The sequence below is a fragment of the Rhincodon typus genome, chromosome 1 (genome assembly GCF_021869965.1).
Source record: "Rhincodon typus isolate 14 chromosome 1, sRhiTyp1.1, whole genome shotgun sequence".
NCBI lineage: Eukaryota > Metazoa > Chordata > Chondrichthyes > Orectolobiformes > Rhincodontidae > Rhincodon > Rhincodon typus.
Genome location: NC_063332.1, coordinates 103,826,668 through 103,852,883, shown reverse-complemented (window position 1 = coordinate 103,852,883; position 26,216 = coordinate 103,826,668). Strand labels below are relative to the sequence as shown.

Genomic DNA, 26,216 nt, shown 5'->3' with positions numbered 1-26,216 from the left:
AGTTTTGAGAGTTTGACAGAGAGAATATTGCATGAACTTGCAGAAAAATAAACAAGCCAGGACAAGAACATAATGGTTAAGTTAATGACCAGAAATAGTAAAGAAGCAAGGTTGAAGAACAACCATGTATTGGACATACGAAATGTGCGTGTGTGAGCGAATAGAGCTGGAGAAGAGCATAAATACAAAGGAAATATGAATTCTTAAGTAAACTTGCTGGATTGCAGAGGGCCAGTGGGAACTACGAGAGGATGAATGACTTTTTTTAATATGGGTGAGGATGTAGCTGTAGCTTTGTTCACTGCTACCTGCGACTGTGGTAGAAACAATGAGTGGAGCACAAGAGAGATTGAACTTCAACACAATAAAGGCAACAAACAAAGCAATTCTGGAACGTTTTTGTTTCTTTCTTCAATTACGGCACACTAGGAATTTAAAAAAAAGGCTAGAAACAAGATGTTACGCTCAAAGCTACAAATTTTGATTGCTATTTGGTTATCTGAGTGCACATGGTTTGAGGGAGGGATGTTGCAATTAAAAAAACTTGACAGGCTCAAGTTAAAATTGACCTTTTTGCTTTAAAGTTGAATAGTCCACCATTATCAGAGAAAGATGGGTATGTCAGAGAGACTTAGTGAACAGTTAGCAACAACCCCATGTACAGGTTAATGCTTGGAATCCCTATGTCCAAATTTAAATTCCAGTTTTGGATAGGTAAAGGGTTTCCTATTTTTTTAGAAGGAGAAGATAAACCTGCATCTACTCGAATTGTATCATTGCTTCAGTTCACATATCCACTTATTGTTGAATATTTATTTGGCAGCTTTCAAACAATGTTTCAGTTTAATAAATCATTTATTCAACTGGTTTCCAAAGTTGAGGGAAATCACAGTGTAGCGTGCAATATAACCATTTTCTGAAATACAGTGAGGAGGGTTCTCACACTGAGGGTCCTCTGCCTTCTGCAATGTTCCAGCAAAGCCCTCAGCAAGTTCATCAGGCATTTTACAGCCTTCTGGCCTCGACATGGAGCTCAACTCAGACCATAATCTATAACCTCTGCAGCCACTATTTCGAACAACATCTTCTCATTAGTTTACTCTTGGACTGCAGGTTTTCTTTAGTCTGTCATTCACACCTCCTGAGGACCTCTTATGTTTCTTTACCTGTTTCATTCCCACTGTTTTTGGGTCTGTTCCACCATCTCTTTTGTTATTTAATATCTCCTTTCTTCCACCCTATCAAAGACCTCCCTTGTTTCCCCACCCACACACCTATTAAATTTTTAACTTTTTATAGTTTTGACCAAAGGTCACCACCTGAAAAGTCAACTCTGGTCACAATCTTCCAGCTACCACATCATTTGAGATCAACGTACAACTCAAGATCACGTCACGACATCAAAACTACTAACCCATGAGCTGGCCACCACCAGCGTCTGACTGTCTGACTGACTCCCAACACCGTAACCACAGACCTGACCATCAACACTGTCTGACAGACTCCCAACATCACTAACCCCAGATCTCACCACCAACACCTCATTGACCCCCAACATCACTAGTAGTTCAAGTGGATCTCGGGCTGCTCTCTTATGAGAGACACAATTGGTGGTCAAATAACTTAAGGGTCATCACAGCTCGGGCAGATAGACAGGTTAAGAAGGAAAATCCTTCAAGGTAACCTCGGTCAGTGCAGGAATCGAACCCACACCGTTGGCATCACTCTGCATTGCAAACTAACCATTCAGCCAATTAAGCTAACAGACCCCCTCCAAAAAGGCATCCTGACACAACACCCTGGGTTCAGGCAAGCTCTGTATTGGAAAACCTGGAGGTTACTGTCCAGGCAGCCTAGAGATTCTCAGAAGGTTGCAGGGCAGAGTGGCACGTTGAAGAGCAGGATGGTGGTGAATGTGGGGCAGCAGCCAGAATTATTTAGGGGGCTGGGTGTGGGGTTGGTGATGCATTCCTGCATTTCTGGCCCCACAAACATTGGTTAACACATTTCCAGGGCCTCAGCAGTTCCATTAACACTGAGGATCGGACAGCATATGGTACTGCTCCAACATTTGTGTCCTCAAATAGCAACTGGGGTTCTATGTATATCACAGGGCCCTGGTTTGAATTTTTAAAAAGGAGTTTCCTGCCTAAAACTGCTGAGTGGCATGACGTGTAAAAATGGCAAGGGGCTGATTGTCACTACTGCTAAGAGGGTAAGTCTAGCAACGCTTCCTTGTACCTGATAAAACTGACCCCTAGAGGAGGGACCGATTTTAAAAAAAAGCCAACATGTGTAGCTTTCTCTGGAGCTTAGTACTCAAGTCCCAATGTGTTACTCCACACTCTATATAATTTTTAACAGGCAGAGTGCAAAGCTGTACAATCATAAGCCTAACTAACACTGTTTTATTGACAGACCAAGGTGTAGGGGCCAAGTTCTATTATGCAGGGCTATTATCAGGCTTGTAAAGGGTAGAAAAGAGGATGAGGTAAATAAGGAAGTAATGATTAGGTGCTGCAGATTTCAGTTTTAAAAGCCTGAAGTTTGTATGAGGACGGAAATACTGAGGGAGGTAAGTTGGTGCCTATTCGGTTGTAGCTTTCCTTTCAACTTTTGTTATGAGTCTCCAAAGCATTCTTTTGCCAGTTGATAAAGTTTTTGCTTTCCTGAATGGGTGATTGTTGAACTCAACTAGTGTAAAGGCTTAAACCTAATCACAGTATTAAATTAGTTCTCTCAGTACTTACTTAAATTTTATTCTTTTATTGTGAACTTGTCATGAGTAACCACTGAGGATTTCCTTATTGGCGACTTTGAGGGCTACAGAATTCTGGTTTTCCTTACAGCTCTTCATAAATCCATGATTCTCAAACATTGAGACTAAGTCATGAATTTAGCTGTGGCACTTGGTAAGCTCAATGTTACAATAGATTATGTGCCTCAGATTCACTTTTTGAAAGGTTTTGCAAAGATTTGTAGCTCGGGTTGTGGGTGCGATTGTTGACTTGCTTGCCGAGCTGGTTTGTTCTCGTTCAAACGTTTCATCACCAGGCTAGGTAACATAATCAGTGGAGCCTCCGATGAAACGCTGTTTTTCTACTCCGCTTGGAATTTATACCGTTTGGTCCGTTATGGTGAGTAGTGTCCTTTCTGGTTTTGATCTGTATGGGTTTGTATATGGGGTCCAATTCTATGTGTTTGTTGATTGCATTACGGGTGGAGAACCATGCCTCCAGGAATTCCCATATGTGTCTATGTTTGGCTTGGGCTACTATGGTTACCTTGTCCCAGTTAAGCTGATGGCCTTCATTGTCTGAGTGTACTGATATTAAGGAGAGTTCGTCGTGCCGTTTGCTGCTAGTTGATGTTCATGTATTCTGATGGCTAGTTTCCTTCCTGCCTGTCCGATGTAATGTTTGTGGCAGTCGTTGCATGGTATTTTGTAAACCACGTTGGTTCTGCATGTCATGGGTATGGGGTCTTTAATCCTTGTGAGAGTTTGTCATAGTGTGCCTGTGAGCTTGTATGAGGGATATCCCCTCAACTTCATCTGCAGATGCCTACTAAACAGACAACAACAAGAGGACACAGTACACCCGAACATACTGGCCACACTGCCATACATCAAGAACATATCAGAACTGACAACGAAATTCCTAAGACCACTAGGAATCATGGTAGCACACGAGCCCACAGCCACTCTATGACAAACACTCAAGGATTAAAGACCCCATTCCCACAACATGCAGAACCAACATGGTTTACAAAAGACCATGCAATGACTGCCACAAACATTACATCGGACAGGCAGGAAGGAAACTAGCCATCAGAATACATGAACATCAACTAGCAGCAAAACGGCACAACAAACTCTCCTTATTTTTGGTACATTCAGACAATGAAGGCCATCAGTTTAACTGGGACAAGGTAACCATAGTAGCCCAAGGCAAACATAGATATGCACGGGAATTCCTAGAGGCCTGGTTCTCCACCCGTAATGCTATCAACAAACACATAGAATCGGACGCCATATACAAACCCACACAGAACAAAACCAGAAATAACACTACTCACCATAACGGACCGGACAGTATAAATTCCAAGTGGAGTAGAATAATATTGCTTCATTGGAGGCCTCACTGATGATGTTACCGAGCATGGTGACAAAACGTCTGAACAAAAGCAAACCAGCTTGGCGGGCAAGTCAACAACCTCACCCAAAACCCGAGCTACAAATCTTTGCTAAAACCTTAAACACCTACGGGCGCAACACGCTAAAAATTGCCCAACAATGGGAAACCTTTGCCAACCAACTGAGCGCTACCCGCAAACAACTTCACTTTCTTCAGGAATGTTTCAGGAACCATGTACTGCCCTGCAGCGTGAAGTACAAACCTCCACTCAACAGCCCACAGGCGTAAAAAATAGCTGGACAGAATGGACGCAGAATGCTACGAGGAATGATTAATGATGCCCATAACTGACTCTACAAGTATGGATGGGAAATTCCGTGCCAAAAATCACAGTACCTAAACATTACGGACCAGCAGTGGACTACAACCCTAAAACAGGCCATCACCATCAATCAACACTGGACCAAAACTAAGAAGAGACACAAGCTACAGGAGAAACTGACCAAACTGATCCACTACAAAGACAAGGGCAACAACAAACTGGACACATGGATAAGAAACCTATCCAGCAGACAAATCACAGAAACTGAGAAAGCTGTCCTATTACGCGGACTGAACTATAACCACAAAGTTGCGAACAGAACAGACTTCATGGCTGCCCTGGAAACTACACTAAAAGACAACAGACTTATGGACAAAACACAACAATCCATCCGACAAACTATAATCCCCACACTAAGGCATTGGAACAAATGGGACACCCTGAACACATCAGAGAAAAGGACTAGAAAAACTCAAGAAAGACAAGAACGTCATAATCCTACCAGCAGACAAAGGGTGCATGACTGTCTTTATGAACAAACTAGACTATGCTGAGAAAGCACAGGCATTTCTCGCAGACATAAACACTTACCAACAGGTGGTGATAGACCCAATGCCACAGCGAGGTAATAGGATCACCCAGACACTGAAGAGACTAAAGGATGCAGGACAGACAACCAGGACGGACTACTTGAGACTGAAACCAGAAGGCATGAACACCCGCCATTTCAATGGACTTCCTAAAGTACACAAACCAGACATCTCCCTCAGACCCGTTGTCTCCCTACCAGGCACACCTTCACACAAACTGGCCAAGGAAATACAGTAGAGACTGAAACACCTAGTTGATGGACCATTCCATTCTATCCACTTGACCCAAGAAATCCTCAATACCGTCAAGAGCATAAAAATCTGCGACGACGAGGTTACGGTATCCTTTGACGTCACAGCTTTATTCACATCAATTGACATCCCAGTAGCCAAAGAAATACTAGCCACATTACTAGAGGAAGCAGGAACACAGACCAGCAGCTCCATCAGCAATGACAACATACTCAAACTACTAGACTTGTGCCTCACTACACACTTCATCTTTAATGGTCAAGTATACAAACAGATCAATGGCACACCCACGGGTCACCCATCTCAGGACTCATTGCAGAGGCAGTTATGTAAAGACTAGAACACACTTCCCTCCCCCTCATTCAACCTAAACTGTGGATCCGATAAGAGGACGATGCATTTATCATCATTGAACGCACCAAACTAGAAGAGACCCACCTTCAATAGCGCATTCGCTGGGATTAAATTCATGAGAGAAGAAGAAAACAACAATCAGCTTCCGTTTCTGGATATCAGAGTTGAACGTATGACCAATGGGAATTTCTGCAGTGCATCTTGTAGATAGTCCACACTGCTGCTACTGAGCGTCAATGCTGGAGGGAGTGGATGCTTGTGGATGCGGTGCCAATCAAGCAGGCTGCTTTATCCTGGATGGTGTCAAACTTCTTGAGTGTTGTTGGGGCTGCACTTATCCAGGCAAGTGGGCAGTATTCCATCACACTCCTGATTTGTGCCTTGTAGATGGCGGACAGGCTTTGGGGAGTCAGGAGGTGAGTTACTCGCTGCAGTATTCCTAGCTTCTAGCCTGCTCTTGCAGCAACTGTGTTAATGTAGTGAGTCCAGTTGAGTTTCTGGTCAATGATATCTCCCAGGATGTTGACATTGGGGGTTCAGTGATGGGAACACTATTGAATGTCAAGGGGCGGTAGTTAGATTGTCTCTTATTGGTGATGGTCATAGCCTAGCATTTGTCTGGCACAAATGTCACTTGCTACTTGTCAGCCCGAACCCGGATATTGTCCAGATTTTGCTGCATTTAGACATGGACTGCTTCAGTATCTGAGGAGTCACGAATGGTGCTGAACATTGTGCAATCATCAGCGAACATCCCCACTTCTGACCTTACGATGGAGGGAAGGTCATTGATAAAGCAGCTGAAGATGATTGGGCCGAGGACACTACCCTGAGGAACTCCTGCAGAGATGTCCTGAAGCAGAGATGACTGACCTCCAACAACCACGAACATCTTCCTATGTGTCAGGTATGACTCCAAACATCGGAGAGTTTGCCTCCTGATACCCATGGATTCTAGTTTTGCTAGGACTCCTTGATGGCTCACTTGGTTGAATACAGCCTTGATGTCAAGAGCTGTCACTCTCACCTCACCTCTGGAATTCAGCTCTTTTGTCCATGTTTGAATCAGTGCTGGAATGAGCTGAGTGGCCCTGGCGGAACCCAAATCACTGAGCAGGTTCTTGCTGAGCAGGTGCTGCTTGATAACACTGTTAATGACACCTTCCATCACTTTACTGATGATCGAGAGTAGACTGATGGGGTGGTAGTTGGCCAGGTTGGATTTGTCCTGTTTTTTGTGTACGGGACATATTGGGGCAATTTTTCACATTGCCGGGTAGGTACCACTGTTGTAGCTGTACTGGAACAGCTTGGCTAGGGGAGCAGCAAGTTCTTCAGTACTATTGCTAGAATGCTGTCAGGGCCCATAGCCTTTACAGTATCCAATGTCTCCAACCATTTCTTGATATCACGAGGAGTGAATCAAATTGGCTCTTACTGATACTGTCATGGACAGATGCATCTGCAGCTGGCAGATTGGGTAAAGATGAGGCCAAGTATGTTTTTCCCTCATGTTGGCTCCCTCACCGCCTGCCGCAGACCCAGTCTAGCAGTTATGTCCCTTAGGACCTGACCAGCTCGATCAGTAGTACTGCTGCTGAGCCACTCTTGGAGGTGGACATTGAAATCCCCCACTCAGAGTATATTTTGTGCCCTTGCCATGCTCAGTGCTTCCTCCAAGTGGAGGAGGAGCTGAGGGAGGACAGTATGTGGTAATCAGCAGGAGGTTTCTTTGCCCATGTTTAACCTGAAGCCATGAGACTTCATGGGGTCCGGTATCAATGTTGAGGACTCCCATAGCAACACCCTCCCAACTGTATAACCACTGTCCCAGCACCTCTGCTGGGGCAGTCCTGCCGGTGGGACAGGGATATCCAGGGATTGTGATGGTGATGGTGATGCCTGGGGCATTGTCTGTAAGGTATGATTCTGTGAGTATGACTGTGTCAGGCTGTTGTTTAACTAGTCTGTGAGACATCAGTCCCAATGTTGGCACTAACACCCAAATGTTTGTGAGGAGCACTTTTCAGAGTCGATACAGGGCTGTTTCTGCCATTGTCTTTTCCGGTACCTAGGCCAGTGCCAGGTGATCAGTCCAGTTTCATTTCTTTGAGGCTTTGTAACGATTGGTACAACTGAGTGGCTTGCTAGGCCATTTCAGAGGCAATTAAGTGTCAACCACATTGCTGTGGGTCTGGAGTCACATGTAGGCCAGACCAGATTCCCTTCCATGAAGGACATTAGTTAACCAGATAGGTTTTTCTGGCAATTGGCAATTATTTCATGATGATCAAAAGATTCTTAATTCCAGACTTTTTAAAAATTATTGAATTCAAATTCCACCATCTGCTATGGTGGGATTTGAACCTGGGTCCCCAGAACTTAATTAATAAACCAATGATAATACCACTAGGCCATCACCTACCCCTACAACTCACCATAACAGACCAGACAGTATAAATTCCAAGTGGAGTAGAACAATATCACTTCATCAGAGATCTCACTGATGTTACCTAGCATGGTGATGAAACGTCTGAACAAAAACAAGGAAGTTCAGCGAGCAAGTCAACAACCTCACTCTTTGAAAACCTATTAGTTCTAAATAATAATTGAAAGTTTTATGACAGAAACAAAGACCATATTTATAGTGGCACTATTAAAGATTAAATATGTTGGTCATGAGCAGTTCTTAAGAAGGGTCACTGGACCCGAGACATTAACTCTGATTTTTTTCTTCACTGATGCTGCCAGACCTGCTGAGCTTTTCCAGCAACTTCTGTTTTTGTACAACGAAGAGAGGACAGATTTCAATTCTGTATTTGAATCAAGTTGATGTTTGTTCATAATTCATAGCTATTAATTGTCAAGAGAAGAATCAAGTTAAGTTCTAACAAATTAAATGCTGTAGGTAGTGGAATAATTAGCTCAATTTGTCAGACAATATTTGTTGAACGCTTTCCAAATTTAGAATTCCAATTCTGTTGTGGTGGAATTTATCATGATAGCTACAAATTTCTTCTATGTTGTTCTTGGTGGTAGAGGAAGATCATTTCTGCCCAATATTCATTTCCAGACTTTTGAATACTTATGATTTCTGGTTGACATTATATATCTAAACAAGACTTAAAACGTAAGGTTTTATTTTTAAGCTTGTATTTACAGTTTATCATTTGTTTAATATACATGGGGTTGCTGGTTCCAACATTGAGACCAGTTTGGCTGACTTTAATTATTTGGTAATAACTGGGGCATGTCCATTTTTCAGGTGCTAAGGCTCCACAACATTTAAATTGGAGACTTCTCCATGGCGCAGAGATGTAAATAAACCCAGAATAGCGTCAGAAGAGAAACATGTTTAACTTTTCCTGAATGGGCCCCAAAACGCTGACAATTATTGGGGGTGCAATAGAAAACCACAGGTATCGAGATTAGCACCAAGCTGCAAGTTTTGTTGGGATTGTGGCAGAATCTGTAAAGTCTGTATTGAACATGAAGCAGGTTTGAGACTCTCTTCTTCCCACCCACAATCTTCATGTTTCTGCTTCCCCAGAATTAGAAAACAGCTCACATGCTTTTGAGTGGTAGAGCTCCTCTTGAACGTCTCCCCCTCCCTGGTCTCTGTAGGCTCAGACAAGAGCCTGCCTTACTTGAGGTGGTGTCAGGAAACATGTGGAACAATGGTGTTTTGGGGTTTAAATAGATGTGACACACTTTAGACTCTGACTGTTTCAGCCGAAGGCCGGGAAACCAGGTAGTAAGTGGAGGGAAGCCAGGAAAATTAACTCCTTTCTTTCCTTCTTGCATGCTTGTGTTTAATCCCATTCAGGCCCCTTTTCTCACAAATAAATGTCCAGGGTTTAAAATCAGTTGTTTGGCATTGAATCAAACTTCAGTACCAATATCAGGATTCAGAACTCTTGTTGCAGTGCTTGTGGTTACTTTTGACTAAGATACTAAAGTTCTTTCAGTCATAACAACTTATACTTTGACAGTGCACTTCAACACTCATTTCATGGACTTTGAACCTTTTGTACTGAATGCTGTTGAAATTTCACATTTTGCTTATTATTTAGCTAAAGAAAATATTCACGCGTGCTGAAAATCTCTGAAAGGAACGTAGGATATTATTTTTGACCCGGTGCATAATTTTTTTCTTGGGCTGATACTAGAAACCTTGGATATGTGCAACATGACATTTTAACAAGGTCATTGAGAATACCTGCCATATCTATCAGGTTAGCCGATGAAAGATGAATAACATCGGACATAAAGTTATAACTCTTGCTATCGTGAACATTCAACTTGTATGCCAGGTTGTCCTACTGAAAACAGGAGTAGATAATGCCTCATGTGTGAGTGAGCAAAACAAGTGCTGACCCTTCTATTTCCCAGCAAAAAAGTATTTCAATAAATATTTGCCTGATTCAATGTACCAAAGAAGAAATGTTCTCCATAAACACTTTTTTTCTCCTTAAGAGGACTTTTAAGACTGATCAGTTCCCTTCCATCCCCTTATGAAGAAAGTGACAATAATCTTTGTGGTTCTTCTAGGGATCAGTGTTTTGAGTTCAATGCCAGAATGCAAAGAGGCAGTGAGTAGCGTTCCAAAGAATTGTTTGATAATTAAAAGAGGAGTAGTTTGTAGTTTTCAATAGCTTGGAATTTGCCCCGCCACTGTAACATCAGCAGAACTGCTGCAGATGACCCATTGCTGATATTGAATGAGGTTCCCATGCTTCTAGCTAAGTTTCAGTGGAGAAGGAAAAACTCTTCATTCAATTTCATAACAGTGTGATCTTAACCAATTAAGGTCCAACCTCACCCTAGACCCAAAAATGGCCTCTGCAACATGCCCAAAATGCTGAAATGGATCCCGAATCTGGAAGCCCCATCCCCATGTCAGATTTATTTTCTGGGGGTGGAACCCAGGGAAGGAGGAAAGTGACTCCTGCATGAGTGAAGCCTGAACTCAAGAGGACCATTTGAATTCAACCAGACCCCATTTTGCTAAAGTGAGAGCGTTATCCTGCAGTGAAAGTTCCAAATATTTAGATCAGATGTAAATATTCTTAAAGGGAGAATAAGATCTGTTGAATTGTCAAGTTGTCAAGAGATTTAAATGGCCAGTCCATTAAATTTTTTTAAATCTACCTGCCCCTGTATGTGAGATTTCAAGAAAATCTATTTGAGGAGTTTTAATAGCTATTTTTTGACATAACCCTGAGCACTGTTGTTTAAGATGACTAATGATTGACAGCTTTCCAAAACTATCGTTGTCACAATGGGAGGCTGTAAGTTTACAATTTTGTCAACAGCTCAAAGAGGTTAATCCATGATTTTGTGGAGTTGTGAATGCCTTTTTTTATATATATGGGATTAAGTACTCGAGGAGACTTAAATTCATGAAATCCCTTTAAATGCATTTTTTAAATTATGGTGAAATCTGTGAAACATTATTTAGAGCTTTTTTTTTTATTCTTTCATGGGATGAAGATGTCACTGGCTAGGTAGCATTTATTGCCCATCCCTAATTGATCAGAGGGCAGTTCAGAGTCAACCACATTGCTGTGGGTCTGGAGTCACATGTAGGCCAGACCAGGTAAGGATGGCAATTTCCTTCCCTAAAGGACATTAGGGAACCAGATGGGTTTTTCCCAACAGTCAACAATGGGTTCACAGTCGTCATTAGACTCTTAATTCAGATATTTGTTGAATTCAAATTCCACCATTTGCCCTGGCGGGATTTGAACCCAGGTCCCAGAACATTATCTGGGTCTCTGATTAACAGTCCAGCGATGATACAACTCGGCCAAGTATGTCTCAGCATGTTTCTCCATATGCCCATAGAAGGTACTGGGTAAGTTAGCATTGAAGTTGTAAGGGAAAAGGGTGACATGAATTAATATGGAGTTGACGTAGGATTGATAGCGGGTCTTGGGGTGAGGGGAAATAGGCTGACATTGAGGGCATGAGGCTATTGGAAGTGGTAGAAGTTGATGTATACAACAGAACTGATGTGGGCCTTTAACTCAGCTCACTTTGGCATTCAGCAGCTCCTATGTCACTTCTCATCTGCATTCAGGGGCCAACAGGTTCAAGGTACAAATCCACCCTGTGCCCACCTGTCCCACAGCAAAGATCTCACCATTTGGTCCTTATTAGTATAAATCTAGGCCTTAGCATTTATGCTGCGTGTCAAAGGCCATTTCGAGGACTAAGCTGCAGTCCCTACATACCAAAGTACATCGAGACCTAATATGTATTCAATTTAGCCCAGGGGTCAAACAGAAAAGCTTGTTACTGTATTTGTTGAATAAACATACACGTGCCCTCTCCTGACTTAGTTGAATTTGGAAAGCAGAAAAAGAAATTCTCTAAACAACAACAGCTTGCATTTATTAAGCACCTTCAACATCATAAAATATATCAGGGCACTTCTTAGGGGCATCATCAAAAGATATTTGATGCTAAGTGACATAAAGAGATATTAGCAACAGATTCTGGCTATGTTCTGGTCATTTGAAGCTCACTACTTTGATTGCACTGGCCTGAAGATGACATTTTGGAACTGAAATTGGGTCTAAATGAGAATGCATTTAGTTTCTGTTTTGTGCTGGAAATTTCTTTGGGCTTTGCAAGGTGCTGAACTTAGCCTGCTGCAAACCTAAAAGTACTTCCTTAAATTTGCAATCAATTTTCTTTAAGTGGACCCTCTGAGGTTTGGTTTTGGTTGTGGGGACTGCGGTTGGTATGTGGCCTTTGCTTGGTTGGGATAGGGTGGGGTGGATGTTGGTGAAGTTGGTGCACTTCAATGGCTACTAGGCACTGGAGACTCTGACTGCATTAAGTGGCCAAGGAGAAGTGATGTGACAATATAGCCCAGGAACTCATTGACACTGTTTGAAATTTGGCATTTTCCCACTGACTCCAGTGAATTTGACAGACCCAAAACTGGAAGGAGTAATTTGAGTGTGATTCTGTCACAGCAGCTAATGGATTTTCGGGCGGTACATAATTAAAGTTGAAAGCTTTTCTGAGGTGTGTCGGAATATGTAAGTGGCTTGTGAAATCAATTCTGACCCAGTTTTACCAATTAAAATCACTGCAGTTGATTGTTTCATAACATTTTGAATAATCCCAGTTCTTTCTGGAATTAGGTAAATGAAGTGCAAAGTTTACAGCTATACATTTGACTGGTAATAATTAGTACTTAAGGCAGCTAACAAGTTTTGTGTTCATTTCAAAGCAGTCAGGAAATCTAAACATATATTCAAAAGGATAGGATTCCCTTTTTGGTGCTTCTGAGAGCGAGGTACTGCAACTTTGGCAGGCACCCCCTCTGAGGGGAGGAAGATTAATCATGTTGTCGACTCATTTATGGTTATCAGTGGATTGAAGAAGGCACCAGTGAAGGGCAGTAAAAAGAGCAGAAAGCCCAGGAAAGAAAGTTATGCCATTTACATTGACAAAGTGATGAAGCGGGTTCATCCTGACACTGTATCTCCTCCAAAGGCCATGGGAATCATAAACTTGTCTGTCGATGGTATTTTCAAGTGCATTATGTGGAGGCTTGGCCCATTACAACAAGCACAGCACCATCAGCTTCTGGGAGATCCAACCTGCTGTGTCCCTGCTGCCTGCTGCCTGGGGAGCTAGCCAAGCACACTGCGTCACAGGGAACAAACGTGGTGACTAACTACACCAGCTCCCAGTGAAACACCACATTGTGCTGAAAAAGAAACTACATACACGTTGCTGACAATCTGATTTTAACCTGGGCAAGAGGTGAGCAGATTGGAGGGCAAATGACAAACTCCAACTCCCCATTGAAAAGCCTGGTCCATATGAACACAATGCAGGCTCCACTCTCTCCCAAGCCTAGGGAGAAGTATAGCAGGCAGGTGTGATCATGGCACAGATAGTTAGAGGCTACTATCAGGCTCCCATACGAGCAGTTTCTAGCAATTAATGAATATATTTTGTTTGATAATTATATGAATAATACTCCTTTAGAGTTCCTTAGGATGTTTTTGCTGTGTTAAAAATGCTGTATAAAAGCAAGAGGTTGTTGAAGGATTCTAACGTGATCAGGAAAAGGGGGAAGTCTTGGGCTAGGACGGCTGCCCTTTGGCAATGGAGATTCCTCAGAGCAGCTGCCCCGGGGCTAACATCAGGGTCTGAGTGACATCTCCAATGTTGACATTTGCGCATCAGTAAGGCTGTAACAACGTCACATTCTTTCCAAAATGCAACTATTAGAATGGGTTAGGCAGCATCAGAGGGGCAGGAGACATCGACTTTCCTGCTCCTCTGATGCTGCTGGCCTGCTGTGTTCCTCCAGCTCCACACTGTGTTGTCTCTGACTCCAGCATCAGCAGTTCTTGCTATCTCCATATTAGAATGGGTTTTGTGCAAATGGAAGCCAGCTAATTGGGACGTTTTAATCTCTTCCTCCCCAATCCCTGTTATGGTCAGGTTAAGAATGGGTCTGGGATGTTTGTGTAGGAGGTGATATTAACAGCTGTTCTGATATGTGCCTAAATAGGACAGCTGAAGAATTGGTTGTTGGAATGAAAGGTAAGTTCCACCGTTTCTTACACTGGAATGGAATATATGCTGTTACACTTGTCTCATTTGAACAGGGTTACCCAATATTGTGTGGATAATTCCTTGGACAGCTAAAAATCACAGGCAGGCAATAAAACAGGCTGGAGTCTGAACACATACTTCTCTGCCCCACTTTCCCATCTGCACTCTCGCTGGGACCAATCTAAGTCTGAACATCAGCATGATATGGATAGACTGTGAATGAAGTAGTTGGTTGTGGTAAAATGAGTCAGGAATGCATTCCTGATTCCCTTTCAAGTGTTAAACATTATTTTGAAGTGATTACAATAAATGAACTAACAAAATATCAAAAGTCATGGCTATGTTGGTCTACACTGCATGCAATTTGTCTGCTGTATTGCCTGTTAAATTTTGTGTGTTAGTCACCCTTGGCCAGGGATTCACTGTAAACAAATCTTTAGGCCTACCCTGTTTAAATATTTAAAATATATAAATAACCAAATGATACATGGCACACTGAGACGGCATCTTAACTGGATAGCAGTAATGTCTCAAATAATTCAATTTATACTCTAATGCAATTCATTCGTGATGCAGCGTGAATCTGGGTCATTTCTATCCAACATTTGCCAGCCATTGTGTCTTAAAATTGATGGTTCATACACCATAAGCAAGACTGTTGCTGGCTTCTGTTATTCTGAAATATCGACAATATCTAAGGGACTGTATCTTCTAATCAAGCAGTGATAATTTGTAGCAGTGTCGTCAATATCCCACCACTTACGTGTATCTCTTGGAACCATGTAAAGAACATTTTAATCATAAGGTTCAAGGCAAACCATTTCTAAGAGACGATTCAGCAACTCAATAGGTTACAATAAGGTCCTCTAACCCTGAGAGCTAAGCTCAAACCCAGATTCAGAAGAAGAAATTAAAGTTGCCTCTCTTCTGCAGCTGTTAATGATGCAAAATGAAATTCTGGGACTCTATCAATAAATTCAGTAGACAGTGTGCGCAACACAAAACTGTCTTCCAATTTTAGGCCTGTAACATGAATTTATCATCTCAGTCAATATTTGTGACTGGTATTTATCGATATAATGCGCGCGGTCTAAACTGCGAGATTAACTAGTTCACAGGTGACTCAGCAGTGATATAGCTGGTTCACAGACACTAAGTTGTGATATATCTAGTCCATTTATGCCACATGTCTATAATCTGTGGTACATCTAGACCACAGGTGCCTTTGAATAATGCTGTAAATGGGTGCACAGTCGACAAAGAAGCAATGCTGTATTCATGACATACAGTCATAGGAGATGAAGCTGTGTGCGATACTTGCATGCTTGTTCTGATTCTGTCTGGTATTTACTCCCACTGAGCACAGTTCCCCATTGTGAAGGGAGGCAGTGGTAGTGGGGCGGCGGTGTTGTGCTGAATCGTGGAAAGGAGCCTCAGAATTTCCCATTCACTTCTTTTTATTTGAATTGTTCGATTCAAACCAACTACCATCACAAATGGTAATGAGTTAAATGCAACTGACCCCGTGAAAATTGGTCAAAATAATATGTAACCTTTTAAAACTGTGATCAAATGATTGAAAAACTGAAATATTGAAGACTACTGTTTTATAATGTATGCATTTTACTCATTCCGGATTAAAGGTTTCTTGTGAAACCTTTCACATGCTTTGTCAAGGTGTGCTCACATTTTCAGGATTATGTTGTATTATGAATGACACTGAGCGTTGCTGTCAGTCAGACCTGGTCCACGTTAGACATCAAGTAAGGAAAGCATTGTGTGGATGATGCGGAGGGGAGACTAAGGTCAGGAGGTACTGGGATCTTGTGCACTGGAATAGTGGGATAGAAAGCTGCATTTATAGGAAGATCCATGCCTTGCACAGCATGAGTGTATGAATGGGGTCAGGAAAGACTCAGGTTGAAGTATGAAATCAGTGAGTGGTGATGAGTATCTGCATCTCATAACACTTTAATGTGGACAGGGTCCATGTATGAAAGGGTAAAAGGTGGTTACCAATACCAGACGGTGGGCTGCAGACTGAGTGAAGGAGAAGTAATCAAGGCTGTGGAAACCGGAAGTCTAAGCTTTGGGATAGAATGGTAACATTTGGTGGTGAATCTGTAAAACACAGAATGGAAGGCTGCGGGTCATTGCAAGAGTATGAGGAACTTGTCAGGCCCTCTAGTTGTTGGGTTTCACCAGTGCCTGAAGTGTTCGAGTGAAGCAGTCAGAGGGGCAGAATTGGGAGGTGAGCAGAAAGGGGTAGCAAGTGGGGGATTAAAGAAAAGTCAAACTGAAGCAAAATCTTCATAGAAGGACAAGGAGGAAGACTGACTCAATAATCAGGGCTTGTAATGTGCTGAGGAAGGGTCACTGGACCTGAAATGTTAACTCTGTTTTCTCCTCCACAGATGCTGCCAGACCTGCTGAGCTTTTCCAGCAACTTTGTTTTTGTGCTTGTAATGTGCTGTATTTCTCGGTGTCTGATTGTCCTCAATGTGCAATGCCCATGTATTTCTTCACTCCTAAGCATAATAAGTTAAACAGTCAGCCCATATTTCATAGAAACATAGAATTCCTACAGTGTGGAGCAGGCCTTTTGGCCCATTGACCCATTTCCTGAATGACTTTATATATTTCATAAACATAGTTAAGGCTAATCACGAGTCAGGTTTATTACTATACTAAAGGGAAGGCCATCTGCACTATATTGCACTGTGACTGTATTGGCTGTAAACCCCTGTGAGTGTTAGGAAATATGCAGGAAATCTCTTTTAATTCAGTATCAGTGTTTTCCTGGATCAGAACCAATCTCCAGCACAGAGTAAATACCAAGTGATAGTTGAATGTAGTGAAGGATTCTAAAATCACCACAGGCCATTTTCACAGCAAACAGAGGAAAATAGTTTTAACAACAGTGATTGAAGGATCTCTGTGTAATGTAATGGCAGTGTTCTACTTACTATAAACTTCACATTTAATGAGCCTGTGAAATCAATGCTATCATTGAAACTTTATCGAATAGCCATTTCTTTTCAATCCTTTTAATTTCCCATATTGTGTGAAAAAGTTTAAAATTTAAATATTTTCGCCTAAGGTCCTCCTGAATAATGTACAGTTGTTATCCTTGATTTAGTGAAATACAGGTTCCAAGAGATTTCACAGATTTCACAGAAGTTGTTTAAAACTTGAGTCCAATGGCAGTTTCAGAAAGAGAGACTGAGGCCTAGCAGCTGCTAACGTCATTGCTTTGATTTACTTGCTTGCATGTTACCCATGTATGGCTATGTAGTCAGTAGGATGCAATTACGACTACAGGTAGGTAGGATTAGATCCAAAGATAAAATGAAGATTGCATGTCTGTGCTTTCATTTCAACTCCATAGACCTTGACCTCTCCAAAGCCAGTGGAACAGCAATGATTCTTGCAACACTAGGTCATCAAATTCTAAGAGAGTTTTTCTTAGTCCACCCTGCTGTTACCAAGGTCACTGCTGCACATAAAGTATGAACCGTCATCTCTGCCTCCAGATTTCTGACGTGTCTGCATTTGGTGTGAAGCCCACTTTTGAAACATGATACATGCCAGTCAGTCCTATTCACCTCGCAATAAACGTGGGCTTTATCTTGATGAAATGCACTCTTTCCTGTACACCTGCTGTCATTGGCTGGAAAGGGGAAGGCTTTACAGAAGTTCACCGAGCTCTTAGCAACATCAATGTCATTTAGCAAATAATCCAAAGTAAGCTTATGTTTTTCCATCATATTATATTCTTATCTATATTTTGTTAGTCATTACTTTTAAATGCAGTGAGTACAGAATCTATAACATTGCAGGTGCCAGGATTGAAAGGAGAAAAAACAAATTACATTTGTATAGTGCCATTGGTGACCTCAGGAAATTCTAAGGCAGTTTACAAACAATTAATTTCTTTTTGAAGTATGTTAACCGATATACTGTGCAACATACATTCACACCCAGTGAGGTCCTATGAAAAGCAGGGAAATAAATGACCAGCAGTCTGTATTAGGTGTTGGTTGAACAATCAGGACTGCAGTGAGAGCTCTGAATCTTTTTTGAAAAGTGCTTTAGGATATTTTGCATCTAGAAAAATAGACAAACAGAGCTTGGTTTAAGATCTCCTCCAATATACAATATGTTTACTTAATGTCAATTAATTTTTATGAACAATTTGCATGCAAAGAGAAATTTTTGCACAAGGTTCTTATGTTGTGATAGGTCAATCAATAAAACCTCTTGTAAACTAGTCACTAAGAGGCTTCCTAATTTGAACGAACTTCATTCCCTTTAGAGACAAACTGTTCACTTATTTGAATTATTTTGGCTGCCACTCATGTTTTTTGTAACTGTATGAGATGTATACAAGTAAGCAAAAACAATATCTGCTGTGCTTCATTTTAAAATAGTCAGCTCTGACCAATATTGAACCCAATTCAGTCACAGAGCAGAGTGGATGCTGCCACATCATACCTAACCACCAGGTGGCAGAGTTTTCAGCTAGGGCTGGCAGTTGTGCTATGCTCTCTGATGTTTGTGTGATAACTGAATCTTGTTATCAGGGAGGCAAATGCAACTGTGAAGAAGATGGCACAGGGAAATCACATGCAGGCAATACGATGTTCTTTTGGTGTTTGGCATGGGTTCTATCCTATATTGCACATTCCTACAACAAAAAAACAGTACAAATGGTCCAGAAATAGTAGAAACTGCCGATGCTGGAGAATCTGAGATAACAAGGTGTAGAGCTGGATGAACACAGTAGGCCAAGCAGCATCAGAGGAGCAGGAAAGCTGACTTCAGCTTTCCTGCTCCTCTGCTGCTTGGCCTGCTGTGTTCATCCAGCTCTACACCTTGTTATCTTAGTGCAAATGGTCCATATTTTTAACATATATTCAGCGGTTGGCTGGGTCAGCAAGCAGTTTGCAGTAGGGACTGAACTATAGTTGCAAGTTTGGAGAGGAAAGGTGGTAAGATTGATTTGGGGCAGAAGCAGCTCCTATTCTTTGGCCATAAAACATCCTCATGCTGACTGAATATTGCAGAAACATGTAAACAGCATGGAGCTCTGGGATTTCACAGATATATTACAACCTCCACCAAAGCTCATTACAGCACTGTAGCTATAAACGCATTTAGCACCCTGTTTAAACTGACTTGACTAATCTTTCTCACTGAGGCCATTTTTCACCTGAGATGAGGAATCACTGCTGATGTTGATGTTCAAATGAAGATGAAGTGAGTGTTACGCTGGCTGAGCACACTATTTCAAACTTCTGGAGATTGCGTAGGAGTCCACCCACAAGGGGGTGATTAAAGCTTCCTGTTTCAGAGTTGGAAACTGCTGTTTTGTTACAGTAGCATTGGAATTTTGTACTGTGCTAATTCCCATTTGTGCTGAATTGCACATGCCTAAAAGTTGACATTAATTAGCATTCTGCAGCCTCTTTTCAGAGAGATCTTTGAATGGCTGCTGCAGTAAATGGAAGTGATGGAATATGGAGGCTTTTCTAAGACTAAAGAATAAAACATTTAATGGGTCCAAAGCAGTGTGTACTCAATCTGCCCACATAAGGCCACATTAGAGATTCACTCGCCAGCAGTTGGCACTTTCATTCTCAGCTATGGGCTATCATAAAAACAGCATGTGCAAGTGCTACAGAAACTCAGCAGCTCTGGCAGCATAGGTGGACAGAGAAAGAGTTAACATTTCATGTCCTTTGTGACTTTTCTTCACAACTTGGCTGTAGGTTGTTGGTTTCAGAGGGTTGAAATTCACCAGGTGTTTTTGGGTGAGAAGAGCAAATTTAAGGGGAAATAATGGGGATGGTGAAGAGAATAGACTTGAAGTTTTACATCAGCTCAGATGTGTGTAACTGCTCCTCCTGAACTCACAAAAATCCTTAAAACTTTCACTGAGCACATTAGGTTGAATATCTCAGTGATAGCATAGGAGCCCTCATTCTTTCCCATTTGTGTATTAAAATATCAGTCAACGATTTCGTCTATGGTTGAGCCTCACTTTATATGTTTAACTAGTCTCTATCTGTTTTGGGCAGGAATATGATTTACCCATTTGAGAGCCTGACTGAAGATTGATAATGAGTGCCCAAAATACACATCAGATTTTTTTTCCTGTCTCTTTATCCAATTTTTAGTTGAAAGACTGGGGCCTAGCATTGAAAATGCTCTGTAAAGTTGGGACAGAATGCAATGGTGCTTTTGGTCTGTTTAAAGTAATGATTTGCTGCCTTTTTGGACTGCAGGTTGCTGGTTTTGAAAGGAAAAAGGGTCTGTTTCCTGATGCAGACATCACTCATATTAATGAGCTCAATAATTCAACCATTTTATGGAAAGAAAATTAATAAGGGAGTAGAAATTCCAGTAATGTCAGCAATGTGAGTGACAGATAAAGAAATAACCAACGTGAACACTGCTGTACAGAAAAGGAAAGCTCCTCTAAAGAGATTTGAATATTGGAAATGAAGGAGATTTATGACCCCATGAGGCTCTATGCTGACTTTATAAAGAAGCAGGGTGAACTCAGGGATCATGAGCAGAAACAATGGAGGGATTTTTAGTTTGCCTCCCAAATATAACTTAGATCATGCTCCAACGTTCCATTGTCGCAATTAATCAATCGAAAACCATTAACAAAATCACTCCATACAAACCACAACACATTTAATTGTAAACGCTTCCAGAATTGAAAGGCTGAATTCTATTATGTAATCCAAATGGATCTTTATGACATGCCTTAGAGTTGGGGTTGAAGGAAGCATTCTAAAATTGTCAAATCTTTGACTGCATGATCCCACCATGACCTAGCTATGCTCTTTGCTTTCAGTGATCTGAATTTTTTTTTTGTAAAACTATCGATTTCCGAACTATGTTCCATTAGATGTGTGTGGGAATGAATGGAGACTTTTCTTAACTTTTTAATTTGGCTGCTGTAACCCCTGTAGAGTCATCAGTCAGCTGCATTAACAGGGACTATTGTATTGTCATAAAAATGCAAGAAAGGAAATAGTCATGAAACCTCCAGCCACCTTTGGGTTATAAATAAATACCCTACGTTTCTTCTTTACAAATGATGATGGAAGTGAGAGTTAGATATATTAAGGAAAGAAAGTTGAAATAACTGCTCAAGAAATGCATTAGTGTTAAAGAAAATATAGAGCAGGATAAAGGGGGAGGGAAATCAGACCAAGATTGTGATACACATTGGTAGCAATAACATAGGTAGAAAAAGGGATGAGGTCCTGCAAGTAGAATTTAGGAAGCTAGGAAGTAGATTTTTTAAAAAAAATCCATAAATTGTTCTACTAACTGCATGTAGCTTTGTAACCAAAAGGAGAAGAGAAAAATAAAGGGGATAACTATCAGTTGGTTATCAGTTGTGGGAATTTCTTTCAGGATTCATAATGTGGGAAAAAATTAATGATCGTTGTCAAGGATCTGTTTCCTTAAATTCAAGATGTAATTTTTGAAATGAACTCTACAAGGGAAACATATCAGGTAATCATAAAAAGGAAATTGATCCTCCTGGGAAGCAAAATGCAAACGTTTTGGAATTGGAAACCTTCTGGGCAAACTGACCTGGGGTTAAAAGATATACAAAGACCAAGATCAATTCAAGCACAGCAAATAGCAATGAGTCCATTAGGGCACTGCAGAACAGACAAAACTGACAGACTCCTGATTCAGAAGCCATGACTAAAGTTGCTGCACTGGAAGATAACATTGATGGGTCAATCCCATCCAGGTTGAGATGACCAGGTTCTGCAGATGTGTACCATCTATGGTGAAGACCATGCTTGTGGAACAGGAGTTGGTTGTGCTCTGGTTTAGTTGAGAATCAGATTAGCTCATAGAAAGAAAAGCACTAAAATTCCTCATGAAAAAGATCAAGAATGAAGGACTTGGTGACTGAATGTGTTCTGCAAAATCTAAGCAGATTGCTGAGTCAATTTGTTTTAGTTTAGTCGTGAGGGCAAACATCCACAATGAAACTTAACATCACTTCCAATGTGCCAAAGCAGCCTAAGGAAGACTTTGATAACAATGACCTCAAATCCAGCACCAAACAGTGAAGTTTTATTTTTAATGGAAGTTATATTTCCAAGCCACAAAGACCATTGCTTGATGTGGTTTCATTCTACCATGAGCCCTGATTAAATGAGCTGTGAATTAAATTTTCTGCAAATGAAAACCTGTGGAAGTACACAATCAAACTTTCAGTGCATCTTAAATACAAAAAAAAACTGATGTTATCTGGCCATAGTTTTGAAAGATGGTACAAATGTGTTTGTACGTGGTATAAGTCATAAACTGAAACACACAGTATTTTAAGACTGGACCTGAGACAAGTCGAATGAAACCATAGAATCATACAAGACAGAAAGAGGCCATTCAACCCAATTGAGTCTGCACCTGGTGTTTTGTAGAATAACCTAGTTTGTCCCATTCCCCCATCCCATCCCTTTATCCCTGCAATTTTTCCCCTTCAAGTGAAAGCTATCTATTTTCACCAATCCAATGAGGTGCAGTGCAATCCAAATCAGAAGCACTCACTGTGTTGTTTCTGGTTGTTTTGTAAATTAACTCTTCCATCACCGGAGACAGTTCCACTTTCTCTGTCTATTGTTGGCAGCCTTTGATCTACAAAAGTCCTCCATGAAGTTACTCAACTCTATCAAACTCCCCGTAGCCTCATCTTCTTTTAGAAGATCAAACCCAGCATCTCGAGTCTGTTCATGTAAGTGCAGGAGTATTATTAGTAGCTTCTACGAGCTCGAGACGTGTTGGAAATGAACACATGGAGAGAACAAACTTATAGGAATAAATGATAAATATTAACATGGCAGAGCAGTGCTCCATGAGTGCCTCCTTCAATCAGCCCTCAATCCCATGTGATTTGATATCATCATGACATTGCTCCTTACACATATGCTCAGTAGTTATTATTAGACTATTGGTACAATTAACCCTTTATTCTCCAGTAAATGTCATAAACATATCCCTGAAAATTATCCTAGTAGATCTCTCCTGTACCATCTTGAAAGCCTTCTCATTCTTATTAAAACATGGTTTCCAGAATTGGACACGATACTGCAGTTGGCAGCGGTAGTAAAAATAACGTTTTATTTAAGTTTGTGTGCACTAGCTTTTGCACTGTATAAAGTCCAGATACTAGATGCTTTTTTAAAAAAATGTAGAGACTTGGAAAAAAAAACTGAAAGAACTGGGGATGCTGGAAATCTGAAACAAAAACAGAAATTGCTGGAAAATCTCGGCAGGTCTAGCAGCATCTGTGGAGAGAAATCAGAGAGAAATCCTCAGAATAGAAGGGCCACTGGACCTGAAGCAGTAACTTTGATTTTTCTCCACAGATGCTGCCGGACCAGCTGAGATTTTCCAGCAATTTCTGTTTTTGCTTTCTAAAATGTTTTGTTAAGCCAACTACTTACCACCATATTTGTACACAAACACTTAGTTTCTCTCTTCTTGCACACCATTATAAATGTACCATTCAGTACCTGTTGCCTCTTCTCACTCTTCATATTATACCAGCTACTTCTATTGTATAGACAATTTATTTATCAAGAGCTTGCATAAGAGGTGCAAAACCAGGAGAATTGTGCCTGAATTTTCACTCTCACATCATGAGCAGACTTAGGAGAATTGTCGGCCTCCTCCTAACCCAACTCTTGTGAAACTGTCCTAATTTTCATTCTGGGTGATAGCAAATAATGGGAGCTGGGCCTGTTATCCTGAGAAACTTTCAGAAGCAGCAACAGCAGCTACCAGGCTTGGGGATGATCTGTGGGGAAGAGCCAGCTAGGTGCTCCAACACTTTGTTCCAGCTTTGATCTTTGGACAGTAAATGAAAGCCATTCTAAAGCCTAGCTAAGCAAATCAGATATTCTTCAAAACTGGAAACTGAAACCAGAAGCAAAGGCAAGTCTCCAAGCAAAAACATATGTAAATACATTTTAATTGCTGAATAATTGATATATTCATTTAATGTTGTTATTGTGAAGCAATTGCGTTTCTTTTAAATTAATGCAGTTTTGTTATAATATTTTTAAAGTTCCAGCACCCAACCCCTCCTTGAAGATTTCCCAGCAACATTCCAGCATCTGCTGTTAAAGATAGAAACAAATGACTTGAAGACCTCTTTGTGGAAGAAAAATAATGTTTCTAACTTTAACCCACCACCTGACGTAAACCCACACTTTCTCAGGATGGAATTCAGCTCTAGGGGTGTTTTGCAGATTTGGGTTATGGCTGTTCCTTTATACCATCTTTCTGTTTGGTGAACATCACCAATTTATTAGATCGTGGGTTTGTGGTTCATCCTTGAACTGCACTTTGTTGTTGTATTGCTGCTATACTTGAGTACAATTACTGAATTCAAAGTTGATTTCAGTTCTGCTAATCTGTTTCTGGGAAATTTTGCGAGTTGCTGATATCTTTTGCAACATTTAAACCTTTCATTTCTCACATTTTTCTGGATGGGGAAATATTAACTAATGATACATTTAGGTTTACTTATATCTTAAGTCATAATTTAAAATGCGCATTTTGCCAGCTGTTTACTGTCATATAGTACAGATAAATCAAATTCCAATTCTCTCTGCTGATCACCATGTCATATTTAGTTTTTTGGAAACAAACAACTGGCACCTTGTGCTTAGGGTAGTTTGTTGCCGCCACTGTGCCTTAACAAGAAGAAACTCTTATTATAGAGAAGATATACGGCAGAATCTTTCCAGCTCCTGAATGAGAAGGGTTATAACAAGAAAGTTCAGAGAATTGCATGAGTTGGCCAGTGAGGAGCTTCCTAACATCAAGAGCAGAAAGTCCCTTTTTCCAACAAAGTATTGAACAGCCAGACGAGATTCTCATCAGTGAGCAGCAAGAGACCTGTTTGCATGCATTAGTATGTATTAACATCATCAGGAGTATATCATCTCCCCTCATTGATATGCAGTTCCTTATTCTCTCACATGTGGATAGACACAAAATCAGAGTGGTTACCTGGTGACTCCAACTCACTGCTTGCTTCCCCTAACCCTCCATCAGTCACCAACATCTCATGGTACACTCCATGGGCAGAGACCGCACGCATCCCCATCCTGCAGGATCATGGTTTTAATTTGCTGAATTCACGTCAGTTTGAAACTTCCCTTTATTTCTAGGGGATAATGTCTGACATTTGTCACCATGGGCAGAAAAGAGGAGATGAAGGGAGACAGTGAAACACCCACTTCCTGTTATTTTCAAGAAAGCTCTTTGCATCTTGTGCCTATTAGGCACTTAAAAGACAGCAGTGAGCCTTTGTCAATGGATCAAAGATCCTGGGAGCACATGTACTGACTACGTGAAGTTGCCAACAATCAGTGGCCAGCAGCTCTTCTGCATTTAGTAGCCCCATTGGGAGGGGCTGGTTGCTACTGGGATGACACTTACTTCAGTACTTGGATGAAGAGGCGTCAATGACAGGGGATTTGGCAGCAAGAACAGTGTCAGCTGTTAGAAAGCCTCACTGCTGAATTCCTCAATCACGCACTGAATGCATCAGAAAGACGGATGCCCTACCCCCAGGGGCCTGCAAGCAAACGTGACCAAGTTTGCTTTTACGGCTTCCCACACTGCTGGGTCCAAGATCATGGCCTGTTTCTGGATCAACACCAGGTACAGTGGAATGAGGTCTTTAAGTGGGAAATTAATGCTAAATTAGAGGTTTAATTGGGTGTAAGGTGGGATGGCAGGTTGGTCTTAATTGGTGGGGAGGCAGCACAATCTCCTTCCAATTAAATGCCTCCCCTACTACCAAGTCTACTATGGGGGAGGACATCAGATCCTGCTCAGTATAACTTGCAGGAATACAGTGGGCTCACAGGTCTTATCAAAAACCACCAGGGAATGTACTTAGAGATAGTAGGA

At 41.3% G+C, this 26,216-nt stretch overlaps 1 protein-coding gene across 1 annotated transcript in view; it reads right to left on the bottom strand.

The window, feature by feature from the left end:
• The window catches only part of LOC109917899 (collagen alpha-1(XXV) chain), a 620,002-nt gene that overhangs the window by 295,281 nt on the left and 298,505 nt on the right, over positions 1–26,216 (bottom strand). The window lies entirely within an intron of this gene.